The 9529-nt window shown below is 49.6% G+C and overlaps 1 protein-coding gene across 3 annotated transcripts in view; it reads left to right on the top strand.

The window, feature by feature from the left end:
- The first annotated feature begins 1872 nt into the window (after positions 1-1872).
- The window catches only part of Tmc5 (transmembrane channel like 5), a 96507-nt gene continuing 88850 nt past the window's right edge, over positions 1873-9529 (top strand). For 2 of the 3 annotated variants that reach the window (XM_023704678.1, XM_023704676.1), the window contains exons 1-2: positions 2011-2087; positions 6178-6319. The gene's annotated coding sequence lies outside the window, so the exon portion shown is untranslated. Of the gene's footprint in view, positions 1953-2010; positions 2088-6177; positions 6320-9529 lie in introns of those variants that run through there. The other variant, XM_023704677.1, reaches the window with a different exon arrangement.

Below are 9529 nucleotides of genomic sequence, written 5' to 3'. Positions count from 1 at the left end.
CTACAGCGCCACACAGTCCCCCTCTGCTGCAAAACCACAGTAACATTTATGTTACTGAGTTTCATATTGTCCATGTTAGGGACTAAACCTGGGGCTTCATGCTGTGCCTCCAGGCTACTTCTCAGCCCCTTTGCGGGACACTTTCAAAATTGTTGCCCAAACATTACTTTTGCCGTGCAATCAATCGCTTCAGCAATATGGAGTGTATTCTCATTGTTATGCAACAGGTGTCTAGAACTTTTCGCCTTGCAAAACTGGAACTCTGCCTCCATTAAAAACTAATCTCTTTCCTTCCCTCCACTAAGCTTTTGGCAGTCACCTTTCTGGTTTGATTTGGTTTTTCAGGCAAGATCCTGCTCTGTAATTCAGCCTGGCTGTGAACTCACTGTGTGTCCCAGGCTGGGCTTGAACTCATGGTGGTCCTCCTGCCTCAGCATCCTGAGTGCTAGGATGACAGACATGTGCCACCAGGCCTGGCTGACATTCATCTTTCTACTTTCCCTTTGATAGTTTCTGGCCCTAGTATGAATTGCTGAATTATTTTGGTGGTCATCTAATATGGCTGAAGCCCTTAAAACAACAGCTCATCTTCCCAGAGACCACCTCCCCACTGCTTCTCCAACCCAGCCAGGTGCAGTTTCCTTTCCTACCGCCTCAGGAAAGACCTTAATCAGCTCCTCAGATATTTCTAAAGCATCCCCCTCAAACTCCACCCTAACGAAAGCCTACGAGAGCCTCAGTTTTCTTTGTCTCAGGCCAGAGGATCGACCTGACCCATCTGCCCTCCATTCTCTCCATGACTTTGGAGTCAATAAAGGCTTCTTTTATCTTTCCTATCTCTTTACAGAGCTGCTGAAAAATCTATCACTGTTTCCATGATTTTGTGTTTATCTTCAGATAAGTTCTCACTAAGTTGCCTAGACTGGCCTTGAATTTGCAACCCTCTGCCTCAGCCTACCAAGTAGCTGGGACTACATTTGTGTGCCAGCTCTCAGGCATGCTTCTGTGAATTTTGACTGCTTTAGTACTTTGTATGGGTAGAACTGAACTGTGTCTGTCCTTTCATGCCTGAGTTATTTCTTAGTGTCCTTGAGGATCATCTGTCACAGCAGCTGAAATATTTAAGCCCTGCGCCCTATTCCACCCTAAGAACAGACTTTTCCACATTCTCCTTTATGTATCTGTGGGTCGACATTTGGGCTGCTTACCACTCTTCACCATTGTGAATAATGTCGCAAAGAACAGGGGTATGCGAAAGTCATTTTGAGATCTGCTTTGAGTCCAGGGGGGGTACCTACCCAGGCGCAGGGTTAGGGGATTTTAGGAGAGTTCTGTTTACAGTTTTCCAAAGCAGCTCCCTGCCGCCTTCCACCGCTGCACCAACTTTCCGGCAGTGTACCATGTCCCCACCTCTACCTGTTTTCTGTTGTTTTGGTAGTGGGCAGGTAATGGGTGTTTTCAAATTGTGATGTGTGTGTGTGTGTGTGTGTGTGTGTGTGTGTGTACACACACCTGCACCAGTATGAGGACTGAACCCAGGGCCTTCACACTGAGCTACATCCTTAGCCCTTTGTATCTGTCCTTTGAGGCAGGGTTGGGCTGGAACTTGCAGTCTTCCTGTCTCAGCCTCCAGGAGGCCTGCGCCATTGGGCGCTCAGTGGTTTTGATTCCTGTGATCATCCTTCACTAATTCGCATTTCTCTCAGGGTGTGGCTGGTGGCCAGAGTTTTGGGGGCGCAGCGCGTCTGGCATCTGGCGGGGTTCGCCGGTGCAGCGCGGGCAGCGAGCAGAGCGGTGGGGCCGGGGGCAGCCGGTACGGGAGAGAAGTCGGCCCCGGGCCTGAGCGCGCCACCTGCGGGCCGCGGGTCAGGGGCGCGGCGGAGACCGGGACTCCGGCTCTTCCGCCAGGGAGGAGCGGCTGGGGCGAGCGGTAGGAGAGGAGGAGGGGCCAGGTACGCGGCGGGGCGCGGGCGCCGAGAGGCAGCTCGTCAGGGAGGCTCCCGAGGCGGTGGCCTGGGCGGGAGGGCCGCCGGCAGCTGTAGGAAGAACAACCGTTCATCAGACGCTTACTCCACCGAGCCCACCCGGTAAGGTTTTTTTGAGTTTGCAGAGGTGGGTCAGAGCGCAGACTTTGGAATGACTGTTTACTGTGCACCTCTAAGCAAGTTACTTGCCCTCTCTGGGCTCCAGTTTCTCTCTCAGTGAGGAAGAACGGAATAGGACTTCTTCATAGGATTTGTGTCGGGCTCGCCGCGTGCTGTGGACCCAGGCAGTGCTTTCTGCATGTTAAATGTTATTTCCCGTAGGATAATCCCTGTCCAATGTAACCGCCCCAAGATTGGAGCTCAGACACCTCAAGTCACTGGCCCACGGCAATTCAATGGAAATGGTCCGAGGTTGAGGCCAGGAAGTCAGACTCCAGCCCAGGTCCCACTGTGCCCTAGAAGGAGGAACTCCGGCTCTGCTACTGTTTCCCTAGCAGTGAAGTAAAGACAGTAATGGTACTTAGCCCATGAGGTTGATTAATTAAATCAATCACTACACAAAGGCACCTTTTATTAGTGAGAGCTCCTCTGCCAGGGCAGATTCTTTTTTGTTTTTATTGCAGATGCATCCCTGGTGCCTGGCACAGGGCAGCCGCTCAGTAAATACTTGTTGAACAGTAAGGAGCACACACGACCTTTCATCCTTCCAGAATTGCCTGCCTGTCCCAGGCTACTGGAGAAGATAGCGCTGTTCAGAGAGGGCAGAGAATGTGCTCCAGGTCCCCCAGGTGGTCGGTGGAGAAGCTGGAATTTGAACCCAGATCTGTTCATCATGGAATCTGTGTCGTCTTTTGCTTATGATCCTGGTTAAGTCGCCTCTTGGCAGGGAAAGGTGACAAGAGTTATTTCTCCTTACTGTCCCTATCTGTAAAATGGAGGCAATAACAGTATCTACCCCGTAGGTTTTCTGTGGGGGTTAAATTAAGATGGAGCCTGGAGAACACAGCCCTGTGCTTAGCTGGTGTTAGTGCATGGCCCACAGAGAGAGAGAGAGAGAGAGAGAGAGAGAGAGAGAGAGAGAGAGAGAGAGAGAAAGGGAAGGAGACAGAGACAGAAGGAAGGAGAGACAGCACTGCAGATGTGTCACTGAGGACAGGGTGGGGACAAGTGGGGAACCAGCAGGGGACAGATGTGACAGAGGAGCTATCTTCCCCTTGGAAATTGCAGGGATACCCCAGGCCCACAGCTGGCTGTCACCTGGAAACTCTCTAGGGCCCAGCCCTCACGGCAGCGGATGTATTCAGCTTTGGGAGGAGGGCTGCAGGTTCTGCCTGTCCCAGAGGGGCCTGTGTCCAAATGCCATCTCTGAGCCACCCCCAGCTCTGGTGCCTGGGCAAGTTGCCTTGAAGCCCCAGGCCCCTCATTGTAGAACAGGAAGATGACTGAGCCCCATAGGGATGCAGGAGGGGTACCAGAACTCAGGCTTAGAAAGTGTGCAAGCAGGGCCTGGCACTCGAGGGCACCTGCTGCCCATGCTCCTGTGAGCACGGGCTTGCTGCGCCCTGCCACAGCTGGCCTGGGTCTGTGGCTGTGCAGAAAAGACTCTGCTGAGAGGGTTAAAAAGTCCCCTCCTGGGGCCTCTGTGAATCCCTAGTCTCTTCCAGGACTCCGTACCAGTCATCTCTTTGAGGGGCCAGTGCTGCCCTAACCTGTGCCCAGGCATTTCTGGGGGCCACAAGGGCACAGGACGGGAGGGGCGCCACGCTGCCTGCCTTCAGAATGGAGTACCTTCTAGTGGGGCCTGTGCTGGTGAGGGAGCCCCACCTTTTAACACTACCCCAGTCATTAATGTCTGTTCTACGTGCTAAGTGCTTTATGATCTTTAGCACTTGGGCTCCAGAGCCAGCTGGCCTGGGTTCACACTGCACTTTGGCTACTTCTAGCGATGCTGTGACCAAGCAGCCTGACCTCTGTGTTCTTCAGACAAACCCCTGTAAGCTGGAGCAGCTGTCAAGAGTGCCAAGTTCCTGGGGCTGTGGTGAGGATTCCACACAGTCAACACACATGCAGTGAGAGGAATAGTGCGAAGATAAATGGCCACCTTTAATATAATTATCTCCATTTTACAGCTGAGGAAACTGAGGCAGCTCAGGGAACCTGGTAGCTGCCAAGGACGCAGAGCTGTCCCTTCTCTTACCTCTGTCCATTTATTTCTATTTTCTTTGCTGCCCTAATTTGTGCCCCCCCATCCTGGCACTGTCACCAGCTGCTCTCTGGGCTCCCTCTTCTTGTGTCTGGGGCCAGCTCCTGCCGCCTTCAGAAAGTTCTCTCCCTCACACAGGAGCTCCCTGGGCCCTCTGATACAGAGCCTTTTCATTTACCCTTTCTACTAACTCATCCAATTAGACATATATAACTTATTAGTAGAGTTTATTTATAAATTACTTGCCTAGAAGATGATAAGCTCTACTACCGTGTCGCCTGTTGGTAATTGCTGTCCACAGTTTCACGCATGAGATGCTATCAAAAAATATTTTTGTTTTTGGTTTTACTCTTTAAAATAATTTTTAAATACAATATTTTAATTAAAATGCATTACGCACAGCCATCAATCCCCCTCACAATAATTCCTGTTGCTTCAAACTCATTTACCTATCGTTCTGGCCACATTTTCAAGCAGCTCTGGAAGCCCCGTTTTGGAGTGTTCAAGCCTAGCCTGGGCAATTTAGCAAGACCCAATTTTAAAATAAAAAATAAAATGGGCTGGGAGTATCGCTTGGTACAGAGGCCCTGGGTTCAACCTCCAATACCACAAAGACAACAATAACAAACAAGAAACACCTATACATTCTGGTGTTGTACACAGTTAGCTATACACAGGCAAAAGCATAAATTAGAAACGAAAGAAATTACCAGGGGTAAATTCCTGACTGGCTACGCGGCATAATCTTTCCACCAGCATTTTAGTCTGATCAGTTATCATCACATAGCTTACAGATTTACTAGGAAAAATCATCTGTAGAGCATATCTTGAAAAGAATCAAGAAACAGGAAGATTATGGCGATCTCATTCTTGTATGTGGTCCCTGGAGAAAGAGCAGTGAACCTTCCAGGTGGAGACATTTCCTTGATGAGTCACTTAAAGCAAAAATGGAATTATACTTTTCCTAAATTTTGGAGGCTCTGCTCTGCAGAGTAAGGCGCTGCTCTGAACGTGAACAGCACAGATGGCCTCGGTGGAGAGACGCGGCCAGTGCACACTGCGGCGCTCCGCGACTTCCCAAGAGAGCTGGCTGCATCTCCCAAGAAGGCCCTTGGTGTTCTGTGTCCCATTTCGTACCTCAGTGAGCAAGGAAGGCGCTGCTGAAGCAGCAGGCATCGCAGGCAGCCTAGGCTTGAGGCCCAGAGGGAAGCAAGCCTGGCCAGTGGGGAGGGTGAGGGAAGGCAGGGCGTGGGGGGATGAGTGGTGTCATTGGAGGCCCTCCGGAGCTGAGCCTGGTCCAGCTCTTTTTCTTTAAATGAGTCCCACAAAGATTCAGATATCAAGACAAAGACACTTGTATTGACACTTGAAAAAAAATAAGAATCTAACCCAGTCCTGTATTATCTACTTCTTTCTTTTGGTAAGACTAAGAAGTCTCATTTGCACAGAAAACCCTGCAGGAGGGATTAGCTGTCCAACCTGTGGGGTTTCCCTGCTGGAAGCTTGAGTCCCAGGTGGCTGGCACGGCCCCAGTGAGCGCTAGGACAGCTAGCACCTTCTTCCTCAAGGCACATTACCAACACTTGGGCAGCTAGCATTTGCAGGTGAGAGTTTACAGCTGAGGCTCAGGGAGGTTGAACCATTCAAATGCTAGGGTCAGTGTTTGAATCCCAGTGGAATGTGGGCTGGTTTCATGTTGCCTTATGTGTCCTTTATCTCTGCGAGGGACATGGCGCTTACTGTGTAATCATAATTGCAGAGTTGAACTGCACGGTCTAATGCTGTCCTGAGGGACCTATCTGCGCCACAAGCAGCCAGTGCCTGGGGGTGTCTGCTACAGCAGTCCTTTCCAGAGAGCGGCTTGTTGGATTAATGATTTCAGACTGTCTCTCCTGCAGGGGGAGAAACCTACGTACTTACTTCCTTATGTTTCTGAGAAATAAAATAACCTCTAACAGGGACTTTGCTCTTTTTATTGTGCTGATGCAGAGCGAACATTGATTAAAGGACACAGCCAGGATCGGGAAGAAACACACAGGTCGGAAGTCGAGTCAAGTTCTACTTTGGCAGGCCCAGGGCCATGGGCACAGCTGCGGTGTTGTGGGTAGGAGACAGATCTGCGCTTCAGCAGGTGAGAGCTGGGACAGGTTTGAGCCAGGGTGAAATAAAAACCTGGGTAAACACCTCTCTCTTCTTGGGAGCAGAGTGGCAAGCAGTGTAGCGGTAGAGCCAAGCCACCAAGGCACACAGTGTTTAGCGGGACCCATACAAAGGCTAAAAAAATAAAATTCGGGGTTGGGGGTGGGGCTCCATTGTGTCTCCCTGGCTTTGTTGAGAGTGTGAAGGGAGCCCATCTGGATATTTCTGCAGGACTCAGGGCAGACCGGAGAGACACGGTGGGAGTGGAGGCCACGGAAACGTGGGAGTGGTTACGGAGACCAGACACGAGGGCTGTCCTGTTGCTTTTTGCTGGCTGTGAGTGCAAGCTCTTGTGTTGGGCCTGAAATTGGAACCCCAGATCTCCCAGGTCCTGCCTGTGAGACCCTGGGCAGTTCCTGTGCCTGTCTGGCCTTGGTGTCTCTATCCGTACAGTGGTTAGATGCTGAAAGCGCCCCCTCCAGAGAGGCTATCAGAGCTGAGAAGATTATACAGGGTGCGGTATGCATTCAGTAAGTGCTGCTGTGACCTCTTTCACCTCCATGTCTCTGTCTTCGTCCTCTGAGTAACAGTGGTACTGTTGAAGGCATTTGAAGGTTGTGGCATTTGGGAATCTGACAGCCCAGGCTCTATACACGGCGCTGCCTGTCCGTTTATTATCGGCATTGTCATGGTTTGACTACGTTCCTTCGGCACTGGAGAGGGGAAGAGGTGCTCGGTGGAGATGGCTGTGGAAAGTAGGGCTTAGAGCTGTGTTTTACCAGGAAAAGTCCTCTCCCCACCAGACAGTATCAGGTGGAAGGCGTACACATCTTCAGCAGTGAGGGAGTCACTCAAAGAATGTTTTTACCAAGATTTCCCAGAACACAGTGACAAGTGATGACTATATTATTGCTAAGGTCCAATGTCCCCAGAGATAAGCCCCAGCTGTTGGAAGCAGCACTTCTGTAAATGAATTAATAGGGAAAGAAATGATGTTTGCATATTTTTATAAATGCTAGAACAAATTTTGTTGCTTATGTTATTTCAGTCTGAGTATTGATTGAAAGAAAAAAAACCAGACCTGTTTCTGTAATTCAGAAAAAGAATCAGGAGCTCATAGATACTATTCCTAAACTTTGATGTTATTAGCATCCACATTAAATGCAAAATAGTGCTAGAGGTGGTGGCCCATGCCTGTAACGCTGGCGCCTGGGAAGCTGAGTCAGGAGGATCACAAGTTTGAGCCACCTAGGGCAATTTAGTGACTTAATGAAACCCTGTCTCAAAATAAAAAGGCCCTGGATGTAATCCTCAGTACACAGAAATGTGGAGTGGGTGTGGGGGAGGACAGAAGGGGCAGGAAGGAGGAAGGAGAAAGAAAGAGGAAATTTTGTTCCAAGTAGAGACTGCAACTTCTCCCTCACCATATAAATGTGTCATCAGAGGTGAAACGGTGGGGATGAGAGGCACTGGCGGGCACTCCAGGAAGAGGGCTTCATTTGTCCTAAGAACTGTCCTTCCTGTGGTGAAAGGGCACCTGCGCCGCCAGTCCACATGCAGCTGGGCCAGAATGGAGCTCCAAGGACAGCCAGTAACTCTGTAGCTGTCTTAATTAAAAATGTCAATGTTTCATTTGTCCTAGATTCTGTTATGACTTGGCTTTGAGGGAGGGACTGAGGTTTGAAACCCAGCGCCTTATGCTGAGCTACATCCCTGCCCTTCTATTTATTTATGTATTTATTTACGGACAGTGTCTCACTAATTGGCTAATTTACCTGGGCTCAAATTTTTGATCTTCCTGCCTCAGCGTACCAGGGTACTGGGATTACTAAAGGCCTGATAATTTGTGAAGCTTTTATTCTGGAAATGTACAGAGGGCTGCAGACAGCAAGAGAAAGGAGTGTCCCACTGGGTGTCTCTGCAGCAGGGTATCAGCATACGGCATGTACATGGCTGAAGGAGCTTTGCCAGTTTCTTTTATGGTTTCGTAACAACCAAAGTACCTTCATCCGTGCCAGAAAGGCTCAGGCCCCTGGCCTGGGCTTAACCTGCAGGGAAAAGCCTGCAGCTGGCTGGGCTGCAGGGCAGTCATGGCACTCCAGCTTTTGGTCAGGACAAGAAACCAGGTGGGGCCTGGGGGACCCTGAAATCCTACCATACTGATATAGAGGAAAAGAAACTCCCGACCTGAAAGGTACCTGGGACAAGTTTGTGTTCTCTAAAACGAAAGGATGAATTTTAGGAACAAACAGAGCTTAAGAGCAGAATATACTTATTGGGGAAAAGAAAGCTCCTGTCTGAGAGGACAGAGGGGGGCCTCAGTGGGTTGTCCCCGGGAAGCTGTCTCTTCCAAGGACTTTTATAGGGTATAACTATGTGATGAGGTGGGTCTAAGGTGAAAACCAGGAAAACTCGCTTAGGTGGGCATGAGGTGGGACAAAACTATGGTCAAACTATGAGATTACAAGCACCATTGCTCAGGTAAAACTGATTAAATCCAGAACCAAATAGGGAAGTGAGCCACGAAGCAAGTGGGCAAGAATATAGAACAGGAGTTTATTCAGTAGGCAGCCGGTAACAGTTGGATTAGTGACTCTTTCTGGCTTCCTCAAGGTGATGACCAATCCTGGATGGTTATCTTTAGGGAGGTCAGCATTTATTCAACCTTTGGTCTTTGGGTCTGGCCCACAGCAGGAGCATCCGTCTCTCTCACAGTTGCAATGTATCTTGTCTTCCATGCTGTCTCCTTGAGGGCCTGGCCCTGTCTGACTGCCTATAATATTTCTATCTAATTTAGCTGCCGACAACAATACTCTCAGCTGTTGGGGAAGGGTTCCACACTGACCAAGACCCCAATATCAGCTGGGTGCTCCACACTTCCATTAAATTCTGACTCTATCCACCTGGAGATAGATAGATAGCCTGTCAGACCCCACAGGCTAAGGGCTTGGTCTTATGAGATTGACTCCACTTAGATACCAGTCACAAGTAAGCTCTGGCCTCTTGTCAAATGCAAATACAACAAATTTAAAGATCTTAATTGGTTTGTCTTTCTTTTTCTTTCTTTTTCCTAGCACTGGGAATTGAATCCAGGGCCTCCACACTGAACTACAGCCCTGGGCCCCCACTCCCTTTATCTTTATTTTTATTTATTTTTTTCTTTATTTTGACACAGGGTTTTACTAAGTTGACCAGGCTGGGC

This window comes from Octodon degus, unplaced genomic scaffold (assembly GCF_000260255.1).
Source record: "Octodon degus isolate 3935 unplaced genomic scaffold, OctDeg1.0 scaffold00200, whole genome shotgun sequence".
Lineage (NCBI taxonomy): Eukaryota > Metazoa > Chordata > Mammalia > Rodentia > Octodontidae > Octodon > Octodon degus.
This window is presented reverse-complemented; position numbering and strand designations above follow the sequence as displayed.